The 16,079-nt window shown below is 34.5% G+C and overlaps 1 protein-coding gene across 12 annotated transcripts in view; it reads right to left on the bottom strand.

The window, feature by feature from the left end:
* The window catches only part of ZEB1 (zinc finger E-box binding homeobox 1), a 197,956-nt gene that overhangs the window by 111,967 nt on the left and 69,910 nt on the right, over positions 1–16,079 (bottom strand). Inside the window, exon 4 of one of the 12 annotated variants that reach the window (XR_006219719.1) lies at positions 6,853–6,870. The exons of 10 other annotated variants lie outside the window; for them this stretch is intronic. The gene's annotated coding sequence lies outside the window, so the exon portion shown is untranslated. Of the gene's footprint in view, positions 1–6,852; positions 6,871–8,903; positions 8,942–16,079 lie in introns of those variants that run through there. One more of the 12 variants, XR_006219718.1, reaches the window with a different exon arrangement.

Genomic DNA, 16,079 nt, shown 5'->3' with positions numbered 1-16,079 from the left:
TATTAAATATTAAATTACAGCCAATGAAAAACAAGAGTATTTAGTCAAGGTAGTCTTTATAACTATGAGTTTTGTTTCATAACTATGTGTTAACAGTGAACAATACTTCATATTTAAAATCTGATGGGAAAAAAAAACTCCTCAGATAATCATACTTCTGCACAGGACATAAACTATAGCAGAGGATTTAATTTCAAACATTTCAACACATTTTTATAACAGCAATTAGGTAGAGTAGACCAGTAAGACATTAGCATTTACATCTAAGATTTGTAGAAATAATTCCAGCGCTGATTAACAATTAGATATCTCATATTCTGAAGCACTCTTAAATTTTTGAGTGTCAACTTGGGTGGCTCTTAAAACACTGAATAATTCTGAATAACTTTTTTGTTACTGTTCACAGTTGAAGAGAAATGAACATTTATCGCTAATAATGATTTATAAAGGGTTTGGCAACAAAATAACCAATCAATTGTGTTTTTAAATTATCTTTCAGGAGGGAAAAAAGGCAACAAATATCTAAAATACAGGTTTTACGTTCAAATGTACTTTTCACCTTTCTATACTAAGAATCACTCAAACTGTACTTACAAAATTGCCAAAGTATGTCAAGGTACCGAGTAAACAGTAAACGGCTCTGTTGATGTCAGACATGAATTATGTAAATGGAAAATAACTGATGATACAAGCAAGTCCAGAAAGACAGGATGCGTTTTTTTAATTAAAAAAAAGTTTTAAGTACAGGAGAAATATTAACAATACACAAGAAGACATTATTTAAAAGAGATGTAATGCTACCACCCATAATGACTACTCCCTCCCTGAGGGATGATGAGAGCGTCCTTTGTCTATACTGGCAGCGGTACAGATATACCAGTATTTGTAGTAGCAGCAACAACAGCAGTCAGTAGTATTAAGTTATCCTTGCTTAACTTATACAACATATAGAAACATTATTAGCATTACTTCTCAGAAATGTAATTTGTTTTATACACATGTATCATGCCAGTGGTTCTTAAGAATTTTTGACATTTAGATTTCTAGAATTAAAGGAGCAAAATCAAAACAAATCTGTTTTTATAGGACTATACTATTTTTTTCACAGACATCTTGTTCACCCTTTTGAACAGTTAATTATATTGGAAACATAGATAGACTTCAGGACATTGCATTTCACCATCAGCAATGCCTACCAGGTCAAAGGTCTTTGTAAAATAAGGATGATGGAGGTAGACAAAGGGGGTAGTAAAATGATTTTGAATGAAAAACAATATATAACTGATTAAACACTTGGATTGGGTGAAACCTAGGATTCCTGTTTCTCAACACTATTGTTTGAATAAAGTTCATCCACTCAATGTTAAGTTTCAGTTTCAATCTTTCAAGAACGGTTAAACATCGCAAAGTATGAACAATGCTTCTATCATTCTTTTGGTGGTGTTCCTTATTTAATATATCCAAAGATCCAGTCAACAATGCTACTATTTATATCAAGCGAGGACTGAATTTTACTTTGCTGGGGTGTCTTGAAACACAGAAGGGAGATAGTTATGACAGGTAAAGGCCTGGTATACACAGCATGAAGTGTCTGATACAACACCACACATGTCAAGGATATCATGATTAGATGATCTAAAATGAGTTATTATAGGTAGCAATGTGAAAACATTAAATCACAACCTCTAAAATCATACAGTTACTGATAGAGATATGGAATGAGAGAGGTTGCCTTAGTTTGAGAAGCAAGTAATTTCATAACTAAACTGAGAACTACGTAAAATGTGTCTCATACAGCAACCCCTCTAATTTTCAAGCTTATTTTAAAATAATTATGATTTTATGAGTTGTTTGCAAGACCATGCTATATTTGGTTATGCCCCAATTAACCTTTTAAGACAACAAAACAACTAAGGTAGAAACACTCAATAGCCCTATCTAATGAGAACAAATTTATACATAATGCACTGTATAAATACAAACCAAAATTTGGGCAAACACCACAGTTCATGAAAAATTTTTCCCTGAATTACTGTATTCCCCTTCCAGTAGAGTTATTATTACCAGTTGGGAAGAGGAGAAAAACAAGTAACATTTGTTGTACTAAAGCTCAACTGTTATGTGCCATGCACTACGCTGGGTGCTTTCAAATATTGACTCATGTAATTTTGCAAGTGGCGATAAAATTTATTAGCCCCAGGTTACATCTCAAAAAACTGAGGCACAGAGATATTATGCACTTGAAAAAAATTACATCTAGGATGGAAAGGTAGAGAAAGGAGAAAATAAAAATGATGGCCACAAAAGGCACTTTGGGAGGGGGTAGGGCTTTGTCAGGAGACTTCAGGGGGTGAGCATGTGGCAATGGACCAGCTTTCATGAAACAGCAGACAACCAAAAGAGCTGTTTTAGGGACAGCTGGAAACACACACTGGCACAGGGAAGAAGATATTTTATCTTTTTATGTTTATGAACATCAAGTTTATTTTAATTGCCATAAAATTGTGAAAATGTTCTATCTACAAAATTATTATTATTTTTTTTAATATATGAAATTTATTGTCAAATTGGTTTCCATACAACACCCAGTGCTCATCCCAAAAGGTGCCCTCCTCAATACCCATCACCCACCCTCCCCTCCCTCCCACCCCCCATCAACCCTCAGTTTGTTCTCAGTTTTTAACAGTCTCGATCTACAAAATTAAAATGTAACCAAATCTCATTTATTTTTTTTAATTTTTAAATTTTCTTTAAAAACTTTTAAAGTTTATTTTATTTGCTTTGAAAGAAGGAGTGAATGAACCAGCTGGGGAGGGGCAGAGAGAGGGGGACAGAGAGAAAATCCCAAGCAGGCTCCACACTGCCAGTGCAGAGCCCTAGGTGGGGCTCAAACCCATGAACCGTGAGATTATGACCTGAACCAAAACCAAGAGTCAAAGGCTTAAGTGACTGAACCACCGAGGCACCCCACCAAATCTCAATTTTAAAGATACGAACCAGAAGTAGAATAGAATCAGAAGTTTTATAGGTAGCCTTAATAAGAGACTAGATTTCTTTGCCTTCAAACTTTATTCTGGAAAAAAAGCCCACTGAAATGCCTATCAGTGAACAACTGAGCACACTGGCTTCACTCTGCATCAACTTTATCCTTATGCCTTCTTTGTCCCTTTCTCCTTTCTTTGGATAAATATGTTCAGTCCTTTTGCCCAATAGGTTTTTCTATTTCTACACCACCCCCAAGACTATAGCCTCTGATTCCTAAAGTCAGGGCTTCCCTAACTCTGTATCTGGCACCACACATTCCCTTCCTTTTTTAAACTGCAGCTTGTCAAAAGTAATTTCTCCCATCATCCACATAACGAAAATTCTACCTCTTGTGTAAAGCTTTTTTAGACTAAAGAAAAAGATGCATTTTTTTTTTTGCTAGACTATTTCAGAAGAAACAAGGGTTTATTATCTGTGAAGTCCAAAAAGCATTTACCACGTTATCAATATATTCTTTGCCTCATGCTATTTGTTCAGTTGCTTACATGTCTTCTAAGGGGCTGTGTTGACATTGTATATTTTAGGCTTCTGATAAGTAGACATTATATTTAACTTCATTTTTTTATGGTTATTACCTTACATAATGTCATGCAAAACTAGATGCAGAACTAATGCTTCTAATATAGTTTATGTTCCATGCAATGTTATAATTCTGGATAAAAATAAATGAAATAGGGGCATCCTGGTGGCTCAGTTAATCGACTGACTCTTGATTATGACTCAGGTTATGATCTTATGATGGTAAGATGGAGTCCCACATCGGGGCTCTGTGCTGGGCACATGGAGCCTGCTTGGGATTCTCTCTCTCCCTCTCTCTCTCTGCCCCTTCCCTCCTTGCATGCTTCCATCTCTCTTAAAAATATGAAATAAAAACCATTCTTATCCATAACTTAGACTCTATGGCTATTAAAAAATATTAACTATATGACTCTCTAAAAATGTCCTCTTGCAACAGGAGAAACTATAGGGTAAGTCAGCTGGCTTTGGCGTTCTCTGTTATACTTCCAGGATATAGAAGAGTTTCAACACCCTTGCTAGGCTGACGGTACTCCAGCTTAAACCTTTAGCCTGGTGCTTCCTGATAGCTCTCTTCCGAAATACTTTACAAATACAGGAGGTTAAAATATTTCCGACTGAGGACAAGGAATCCTTAAATTTATATAAGAAAGTGTCTTAAAGAAACTAATTTTTCCATTTTAAAGCAGAAATTTCACAGTAGTCATCTTATAATGGAAATTTTGGTATTCCCCCCTTCTCTAATTTTAAAATGTTCAATCTCTATTACACTGCTAGGTAATTTATAAAAGTGGGCACAAACTTTCACTAAATTAGCCAAGAAACCAGTGGTGTTGTTATATCTCCACACTCCTATCTTTTTCACAGTTTTACTCCTAAAAGAGTAGAGTCTCATTCTAGATCATGTGGTTTAAATATAATGACTTTTGGATGAGATCTGTGAAGTAGAATTAAATTTAGGCAATCCCTTCCCCCAACCATTTTTTTCACAATTTATTAGAATAAAAGAACTCTTTCTTAAGTGAAAGAATATAAAAAAAGTTTGGCTTTGTTTTAGCTTTGTTATGCACCAAATGATATTAAGGTACCTAAGCAAGGAGGAGATCTGGTAAAAGAGCCTTGGTGTGATAGAAACAATAAATGAGTATATGTAACCATTGAATAAAAGAAAGAAATCAACAGGCCTCCTTAAAAACTCCTTAAAATTTGTTTGGGATTTTGAATTTCTAAATTTTAATTTCCAAAATTTTTTAAAAATAAACTTCACAGTTATTGTAAAGAAACAATTACCATGTTAGATATAATAACAATATTAGGGGGGCATAATGACCAAATAATAAAGTACTATACTGAATATAAAGCATCAGGCTCTACGGGTGAAGAAAACACTACTGTGGTTTGCATAAACATGTAGTAGGTTAATTCAGGAATAGAATCCTGTACTTCCAACTGTTTTTATGTCTCAAACTATATATGCTATATATTTACTTGATAAAGTCTCTATTAGAAGTTATATTATATCTTGGATATACACAAACCTGCACACACATATACACACACACACACACATATATTTTTTTTTAGGTAGGTGTGTGCAGGTATGTGTATACACACACACACACATATATGTATGTATATATACATATATATACATACATATATATATGTATGTATATATATGTATATATACATACATATATATATATGTATGTATATATATATATTTTTTTTTAAGTAGGCTTCACCCCCAGTGTGGAGCCCAATGTGGGGCTTGAACTCATGACCCTAAGATCAAGACTTGAGCTGAGATCATGAGTTGGACGCTTAACCTACTGAGCCACCCAGGTGCCCTTCTTTGATATTTTTATAAAAAATTTTAATAAACTCCTATTTCCCCTTAGCTAATCCTTTGGTAAGTGAATACATACGTGCATACATACAAAATCACTTTCAAATTAGGCTAATATTCCACAATATTTCATGGTCTATAAGTCATACTTTAAAAATAATTCCCACTCTGGCTATACTGGGAAAAGGAATAAAGAACCAAGGAGACAGAAGAAATCTCTGCTTCCTTTTCTCCTCTGTCGTTTATTTTCTGCACAGTTATATCATTTGGATCCAGTGAGAAATGAAAATGTAGGGAGGACCCCTGTTTGCAAATTATTAAAAATGTAAAGATGGTAATAGCAAAGCATTAAACTGAGTGCTGCTAAGTCCTGTGTGACTACCCAAATCACATGCCAATGAAGCTATCCTGCTCTTTTCCCTGTGGCCTTGACTTTGTTTCACACCCTCACCCACTCTTTTGTTGGAGACTTAGTTCCTCTAAAGTCAGCCACATTTGCCTTCACCTCTTAGCCACTACACAGCTTACTGGCAGAGACCACATTCCCTCTCTGATAATGCCACTATCTTCAAATTGAAATAATAAAAGGAGAGACGCATCTGAGTATGATAAAAGGCAAGGTCCTTAGTTTAGCACAATACCTCTCAATGGTCTTTGAATTATTTTAATTGTAACCTAGTCCTTATAGGATAAGAACAGTATATAATAAACCCACAAAAGGATCAACTTGCTAGAAAACTATACAAACGCAAAGTGCAAACTAACATATGAAAGCGAGCAGAAGTAAACTTAAATATACCAAATATGTTGTGCGTGTGTGTTTTTTAACAAAGATAAAAAATTCTCTCAAGTAGGAGGTATGCATTTGGCTTTTACCCTATCATCAGTTAAGAAGATTTTTGAATATGACTTCAAGGCTACAAAGTGGGCAACTTTTTAGTAAATGAATACTTGCTTGTACAGGTAAGTGCTGTATATACATGGGTAAGTAAAAAATGTACAAAGGCAGATAGGCAGAAGCTTGAATTTTTTATTAACAAATAATCATTTATTTATTCGTTTTGAAACAAGAAGGAGAATCACTATAATGAAACAAACTTTAGGAAGAGTAAAAAACAAAAAGATATCTAGAAAACGATATCTAGCAATCAGAGAAGCAATGATTGATTATTATTAAGATACAGTCTTCAAATATAATTGCAATCATACATTAATTTATTTCAAACACATTGTTCCTGCCCTTAAAAAGAGTATGATTTACTTTTATATGTCCAGAAAGATAATACAGTGAATCTTTTGTAACTTAAGCAAAAATTTAATAAATATAGGCCAGTCTGTTCATAGTCAACACTTACACAGCTTATCCGTTTACAAACTATGTTGAATTTTCAGCAGCAATGTGCCTTTCATATTTTCTCCATCTATTTTAAAAGGTGTTATTATTTCAAAAAAAAAGGTTTCTGCAAAAACATGACAGTTTTACCATATTATTAACATCATGTTTTATATGTAGATGTTAAGAAATACCTACTTTTAAGGTATTTTTGAAACATTTAAATAAAGTTTATAAAAGCTAAATATAAAATATAAGTGATATATTTAATAAACCATCTTGCATACCCACAATATCAGATATCTTTTAAAGGAAGTAGTTTGAACAAGATTCTATAAGATGTTGTTTCTATTATTTTGTCAGGTCTAGCTAGCAGATTAGTAGTATCAAGTCTCTTATTTTTGAAAATTTTTTTCATATTTGTCTCAAATATTTCTATTTTTAAATTCAAGACATAGGAGGGAAAGTCATCGAATTTTACACAAATAGTTCTTCTCTAAAGAAAGGAGTGATTTCTGAGTTTAAATAGAAGTTAGTTCCAACTGCTTGGAACAAGGTCATTTTTTGCCTCTATGCTAGAACCCAGTGAAAAAGAGTCACAATATTACCTTTAATGCATGCAATTCAAACATTACTAATTTTTAATTGGTTGGAGGAGGGGTCAAATAAAGCTACCTAGTTATTAAATGTAGTGGTTCACAAATTATGGTCCCTGGAATAACAACATCAGCTCCATCTGGGAACTTGTTAGAAATTTCTTGGAAATTCTGGGGCTCCTGCCCAGACCTGCTAAATCAGAAACAATGGGAAAAGGGTCTACCAATCTTTGTTTAAACAAGTCCTCTACATGATTCTGATTCAGCTTAAGAACCAGTGGCTTAAGAGACTCTTAAAAACTGAGAATAAACTGAGGGTTGATGGGGAGTGGGAGGGAGGGGGAAAGTGGGTGATGGGCACTGAGGAGGGCACCTGTTGGGATGAGGACTGGGTGTTGTATGGAAACCAATTTGACAAATTTCATATTAAAAAAAAAAAAGAACCAGTGGCTTAATAGGTCTTCAAAACATATCAGAAGGTATTTGAAATAAAACTGTCCAAATTTCACGTATTTTTTTACTTATAAAGTACCTCTAGACCAAATGAATAGTTTAAGTGAAGCTCATAAGAAACACAAATCAATTTTACAAATATATTAAATCTTTTTAGCAATAATACAATCAAACCATATGAGAGATAAATTATGATCAAATGTAATGTCTTGGTCAACAACAGGTTAAAAAGAACCACTAAAAAAGCTGTAAGTAATTACCGTATAAATCATCTTAGGAATTAAGAAATCATAAGTACACAACAACTACTGAGCTCACACCAGGTACAAAATGCAACATAAAAGAGAGAAAACTACCCACTCCTTAAGGACACTGGGTCTGAAGTAAGCTATAGTAAGACAGTTTCATCAATTCCAATATAAAAATGTCCATCAACGGATGAATAGATAAAGAAATTGTGGTTTATATACACAATGGAATACTACGTGGCAATGAGAAAGAACGAAATACGGCCTTTTGTAGCAACGTGGATGGAACTGGAGAGTGTGATGCTAAGTGAAATAAGCCATACAGAGAAAGACAGATACCATATGGTTTCACTCTTATGTGGATCCTGAGAAACTTAACAGAAACCCATGGGGGAGGGGAAGAAAAAAAAAAAAAAAGAGGTTAGAGTGGGAGACAGCCAAAGCATAAGAGACTGTTAAAAACTGAGAACAAACTGAGGGTTGATGGGGGGTGGGAGGGAGGGGAGGGTGGGGGATGGGTATTGAGGAGGGCACCTTTTGGGATGAGCACTGGGTGTTGTATGGAAACCAATTTGACAATAAATTTCATATATTAAAAAAAAAAAAAACCACATCCACACAACATAAAAAAATAAATAAATAAATAAATAAAATAAAACAGGTCCTCTGATAACATACCATCTGGAATTAATAATATTTGCATCTCTTATTTTTTGGGAGATTTTTCATTACTAATTCGATTTCTATACTGGTTATGGGTCTGTTCAAATTTCTTATTTCTTCCTGTTTCAGTTTTGGTAGTTGGTATGTTTCTAGGAATTTGTCCATTTCTTCCAGATTGTCATTTTATTGGCATGTAATTGCTCCACTGCTGGTGGGCATGCAAACTGGTGCGGCCACTCTGGAAAACAGTATGGAGGTTCCTCAAAAAGTAAAAATAGAACTATGACCCAGCAATTGTACCACTAGGTATTTATCCAAAGGATACAGGTGTGCCGTTCCAAAGGGGCACATGCACCCCCATGTTTATAGCAGCACTATCAACAATAGCCAAAGTATGGAAAGAGCCCAAATGTCCATCGATGGATGAATGGATAAAGAAGATGTGGTGTGTATATATACATATATATATATATATATATATACGTATATATATATATATATATATACACACATACATACATACATATACATACATACGTATATATACATATGTATATGTATATACGTACATATGTACGTATATACATATATGTATACATATATATGCATATATATACATATATATACATATATACATATGTATATACGTATATATATACACACATATATATGTATGTATGTGTGTGTATATATATACACACACACACACACAATGGAGTATTACTCTGCAATCAAAAAGAATGAACTCTTGCCATTTCCAACTGTGTGGATGGAACTGGAGGGCATTATGCTAAGCAAAATTAGTCAGAGAAAGACAAATATCATATGACTTCACTCGTATGAGGACTTTAAGATACAAAACAGATGAACATAAGGGAAGGGAAGCAAAAGTAATATAAAAACAGGGAGGGGGGACAAAACATAAGAGACTTTTAAATGTGGAGAACAGAGGGTTGCTGGAGGGGTTGTGGGAGGGGGATGGGCTAAGTGGCATTAAGGAATCTACTCCTGAAATCATTGTTGCACTATATGCTACCCAATTTGAATGTAAATTAAAAAAAAATTAAATAAAAAACACTGAATTAAAAAAAGATTTGCATCTCTATGCTTCTTTAGTATTCAACATGTCTTTTCTCTTAAAGGTAAATAATCTTTCTGCTCCTGTCATAAAATATATATTCCAAGTTTTAGGGTCTTTTAAAAATTTTCTTCTGATTTTTCACCTTTTCCTATTTTGCCTTCCTGACTAACATCCTTCTTGATAAACCGTAAAGTCATTCTCATCCATCTCTTCTTAGTTTTGAAGCTCATGATGTGTCTGTATGAACCCTGTTCCCTCACTTAACAACTTTTCCTTTCTCCACATATATTTGAATAAAGAACGTTCTAGGCTTCCTTTAAAAAGTATAAATCAAGGGGCACTTGGGTGGTTCAGCTGGTTAAGCGCCTGACTCTTGATTTCGGCTCAGGTCATGATCTCGCAGTCATGGGATCAAGCCCCAAGTCAGGCTCTGCACTGACAGTGTGGATCCTGCTTGTGATTCTCTCTCTCTCTGTGCCCCTCCCCTGCTCTCTCTCTCTCAAAATAAATAAGCTTTTTTAAAAAAAAGTATAAATCAAGCCAATGAAGCACATCTACTTTTTTTAGATCCTTGAACAAATAAAATTCCTGAAAGAGGCCATTGAGAACCCCAAGAACGTTCCTCCAGTTAAATACCCAGGGCAGTTCATCTGGCTCTAGCATTAGAAATAATAAATCTGCATATACTGTGGCAATAGTCTGTATAGCATTATAAAATATAACCCATTATCTTTAAGGAAAAGAAAATTAGCTTTCCTGATTCCTATCACAAAACATTTTGCATTGTATGTCCCAAACCCCCCAAAAAGTATACTTCTAGTGATTTTACTGAACTATTGTCTCAATCTAACAAGTGTTCTTACAAGACAGGCATTTAAAGGAAACAAACACTTCTTTAAAAAGAAACATTATTCCATCTGAGACTTGAATATGCTAAAGCTGTAGAATAAGAACTTTTAACATAATTCTTTAGTTTTGACAAGTCATTTAAAGCTGCCAAAAAGCTGAGTATTAGAAATGCCAAGGTCTCATCCCCCACCCCCACAAACACATATGATCCTAATTACAGGACAGGAATACAGAGTAAGTATTTTATATAGGTAATATTTTGAAAAAGTATTAACTAATCAGTACATACTATAACAACAATAGCTGTTACTGATAATTGATAAAGGTCACTGTTTACTGAGTATCAGGCTCTATACTTAGTACTTTATAAATATTCTCTCTAATCCTCATAACAACTCTGCAAACTCAATGTTACTATTCCAATTTTACATGGAAAGAAGCTAAATCACCCTGTAAAATCAAGCTTTTCATTTCAACTTGTCTAAGGCAACACAGCTAGTACAGTAACACTGATAACTGAACCCAAGCAGACTAATTCCGAAGTCTGGTCTTTTCTGCTATGTGATAATCGCTTCCCCTAGATTATACTTATTATACTTATTTTACATATGTACTTACATGATGCTATATTTAACTGCATTACTTTTTTTCTGATTCATTTACTGGGATTTCTGGTAGTGAATAACAGTAAGAGCCCCAAAAGTATGTCTTAAAGAAAATTCCAGGGTGCTTTCTCTAAGTCTGGCCTTAATCCAATCTTCCTTGTTCTAAATTTTGATCTATGAGAAGTTGCTTCTGGCTGAGAAAGATAAAATGAAATGGCAGTTCTGCACTTCCTGTGTCAAGTCAAGTGTTTCAGTATTCAGGAAAGTTTAATCTCCAACAGACTCCGGATTGAGCATTTCATGCTCTTTTCATTATAAACCAAAGCTTTTATGAAAGGTCACTAGAAAGCAATCAGAAGAAATAATAATGAAGTTCAAAAGAAACAAGAGGCACAGCAATCGTCCCAAAGTTGGGAGAGACTTCAGCAATCACTTAGTAGTCCAGTACGTGTTTGCAGATGGGAGAACTGAAAGCTTGAGAAATAAATGGCTGTCCAGGGTCCCATGTGATTAATCAAACTTTCCTGACACTCAGTCCAGTGCTGAGTTCATAACTGCAAGAATACCCTCTCTTTGCACTCACAGAGTTCTTCCTGATCCTCTATTCTTTTCTTAGGATCATTATTCTTTAGCTACTCCAGATACTTCAGAGAAATCTTGGACAAATGTTTATTTTATTGTATTTATTGGAAAACAAATTTTACTGCTCACATGTGTACTTTCTTCTCCATTCTTACTACCATGCTGGATGGCAACCTCGAAAAGGAGAATGGTTTATTTATAATGAACATCGTCTGTTATCAGTTGTTTAAAAAGACAAAAATGGAGACGATAGTGAAACACAGAAAATGGATGTCGTAGTTAAGAATCAAAATTAAAGACATATTATGATTATAATTATTTAAAATAGTTATGCATGTAGTCAAGACAGAAAATATGGACATTTGGAAACAATAATTATTTGGTGGTTTATAATGGTTTATTTTAAAAAGTTATCTTAAAAAGGAATAACCTTGGGGCACTGGAATGGCCCAGTCAGTTCAGTGTGCAACTTTGGCTCAGGTCATGATCTCACAGTTTGTGAGTTTGAGCCCCACATTGGGCTCACTGCTGTCGGCACAGAGTCCTCTTTGGATCCTCTGTCCCCTCCTCTCTCGGCCCCTCCCCTGCTTGTATTATTTCAAAAATAAATAAATATTTTTAAAAATTAGTATTCATCTTAAGCTTTTTGAAGCTTGCAAACCTATAAAACAAGGGCCTGGAATTAACAACTAAAAAAAACTAAACTAACTAAACTAAACTAAAACTAAACTAAATTAACAACTAAAAAAAACACAGAAAAACAAAAAAACCTCCTACATTGCACTAAATCACCAATGCTTTTAAAAACAGAAAGATTCTAAGAAATTTCCACATTGTAGTATACTCAAATGGTCGTATCCAATTTCAAACTACTTATTTTTTTTAGCATTCTACACTTATAAAGTTAGATAGGTAAATACTTTGAACAAGGATTTGTTCAAAGAAGCAAGTTCTGTATGTTACAGTATCAGTATACATGGTCATATTTCTAACGCCTGCTGTCTACTGAAACGTTTGACCACTTATTAAATGATCCAAGGGCTCTCAAAATCCCTGAATTAGTTTTAAATTTTTTGTGTTGACTATTTTCTACTACATTCATTCATTCAACAAATATTAATTGAGTGAATAACATGAGCCAGGCACTATACTTCTGTGTGCTGAGGACAGAGAAGTGAACAAAGTAAACACAGCCTTTGCCCTTTCATTTTAGAGAAATGCGGAAGAAAATAATAGAAAAAGTAAGTAAAATACGAGGATGGTAGATGGCAATAAGGCTTACAAGAAAAGAAACACAAAGGAGGAAGGAGAATTAGGGTGGAGTGGGGGAATTTTGCAATTTTAGATTGAGTGGCTAAGGAAAGCCTAAGGAAAATAAAAATCCCAAACTGATGAAGGAATGAGCCATGGAGAAGTGTTACGGGCAGAGAAAATAGCCAGTGCAAATCTTCCAAGCAAGAACTTGCCTGACACATTCCAAGAACAGCAAAGAGGTAAATACGACTAGAGAAAAGTGAGTCAGACAGAAGAGCAAAGTGAGTAGGGGGAGAAAAATAGCTGGTATCTGGGAATAACAGGGGTCCAGAGGATAGAGCCATGGTAGACCATTTCTTGGACTCTGGCTTTTATTGACTGAAATGAGAAGTTGATGGAGGGTTTCCCTCAAGGAGTGACATAATAAGACCTATATTTTAATGTAATTATTCTACATGCTGTATTAAGAACTGATTGAAGTAAATCAAGGGCAAAGACAGGAAGACCAATCATAGGAGGCTTTTGTAAGAATATGGACAAGATGTAAAGATGACTTTGATCATAGATATAGCAGTGGAAATGGTGATCAGTACTGAATTCGGAGTATATATTAGGGGCACACACAAGAGAATATGATGACAGAGATGTGCGGATTTATCAGACATGGATGAAAGAAAGCTACAAATCAAGGATGACATCAAGGTTGATCAAAAGAACACAACTGCAATTTACTGAGATGGGGAAAACTTGGGAGGAAGTTTTGGTGGGGGCAGAGAAGATAAGAAATTCAGTTTACTACATTACATTTTGAGAACATTAAATAACCTCTGCTCATCAGCAAATGGATGGTCGTTTATAAAATTTCTTTTATGTTTATTTATTTTTGAGAGAGAGAGAGAGAGAGAGAGGGAGGGAGGGAATGAGCCTGGGAGAGCAGAGAGAGGGAAGACAGAATCAGAAGCAGGCTCCAGGCTCTGAGCTGTCAGCACAGAGCCCGATGCAGGGCTGGAACTCAGAGCACTACCAATTCTATCAATTTAGAGGTTGGAAAGTAGGGATCAGCAGAAGAGACTGAAAGTAGCAACCGGAGAAGTAGGAAGAAAAATTAGGAAAGTGGAAAAACTGAAAGCCAAATAAAGTGTTCAATGCTGCTGCCAGGTAGGTTGAGTAAGAGGAGGACAGAGAAGTGACCAGCACAGGGGTCAGTAACGGGCAATTTTGGTACAGTGGCAGGGGTTACAGAAAACGAACTCAGAGCACAGACAACTCTTTCAAAGAGATGAGCTGTACACAGTAACAGAGAGAGAAGTGGAAACAAGAACTTTTTTAAAAAATGGGAGAAAAAAATCCAGTATTATTTGTATATTGATGAAAAAGATCTAGTAGTGAAGGAAAAATTAATAATGCAGGAGAAAGAAATCAGAATTGCCCTATTGTTTTGAGACTCATTTAACTATGATATATAATAATTTTCCATTAATAATATTTCAATATTTATCTAAAAGAATCACAGTATCTCATACATTAGTAATAATATAATTAAAAAATCAAAAATATATTTAACAGTTCCAAAAATAAGTATAAATATTGAATAAACCAATGAATAATATATTTTTTAGCAACCTCCTTGCTCAACACTTTATCAGTTAAATGTGTATTTTCTTTTGCCTTTTTACAATATACTTGCTTTAGGTAAGTGGTATCTTCAAAAGTAAGGATTATATTTTTATGCTAAAGATCGTATTTTGAGATCTATCAACTGATCTGTATAGTGGTTACTGCACTATTCATTCAAAGAACAAAATCTCCTTTTATATTCACACAGTCCTCTGAAATGGATTACTAAATCCACATTTTGTTCATATACTTTCACTGCAGAATTCAGTAAGCTGAACTATTAGCTGAATACCCTATATGAAAAATAAAATTATTTTACCTAATCAACTTTGCTTGAATTACACAAATATATGCCCAATTCCAAAAATATCCACATGTATTTGGAAGAGCTTAAAAACGGAACTACTTTTACACCAAGGGTTGGCAAGAAAACCAAAGGCCAAATAGTAAATACCTTAGGCTTTGAGGGCTACATACAGTCTCTGTTGAGTCGTCTTCTTCTTTGTCACAATCCTAATCCTTCACAATCCTTTTTGTTAATGATTTTAAAATGTAAGAAGAATTCTTAGCTTGCAGGCCATATAAAAACAGGCCAAGGACTAGACTTGGCCCATGGGTTATAATTCGTTGACTCCTGCTTTAAACTGATGTATAAAAGATTAGATATGATCCAGGTGAGTCATATCTCAGGATTAAAGTTGGACATTTATTTAAAGTGCTTTATATTCTGTAGGAAGGAGATATATATTTTTTTCCAAAAATAAGAAAGTTTTTCTTGAAATAGCAGGCTTAGCAATATGCTTATATCTAAAAAAACAAGTTAGTTCTTTTACTGAAAACCATGAAATATGTAAAGTAGCCACCATCTCTATTATGTAATCAATCCAAGTGATACACTTTTTAATCCAATTCTGCAACTTAATCCAACTTTGCAATCCAATTGAAACTATTTATCTCTTAAATACTGTACCAGTAAACAGTGAAAGAAAAATATCCAATAACATTTAATGTTTTCATTTCCCTATTGTTATTTCTTATATTAAAAATATGTATATACAAAGCAGTTAGATGAAAAAGATTTTAAGTCAGGAGAGCAAATTCTTTTCTACTGTCAGACCCTTTCAGATTCTGATAAAGGTAATGGACCCTTCCTCCAGAAAAGGGATACATCCAAATTCTGTCTTAATTTTAGAGAGATCCAGACTCCCTGAAGCCAAGCCATAGATCCCAGATGAAGATTCTATGAAGTTTTTTTTAACATTTATTCATTTTTGAAAGGCAGAGAGAGACAGAGTGTGAAAGGGGGAGGGGCATAGAGAAAGGGAGACACAGAAATAGAAGCGGGCTCTGGGCTCCGGGCTCCGGGCTGTCAGCACAGAGCCCGATGT

Source organism: Panthera tigris, chromosome B4, assembly GCF_018350195.1.
Source record: "Panthera tigris isolate Pti1 chromosome B4, P.tigris_Pti1_mat1.1, whole genome shotgun sequence".
NCBI lineage: Eukaryota > Metazoa > Chordata > Mammalia > Carnivora > Felidae > Panthera > Panthera tigris.
This window is presented reverse-complemented; position numbering and strand designations above follow the sequence as displayed.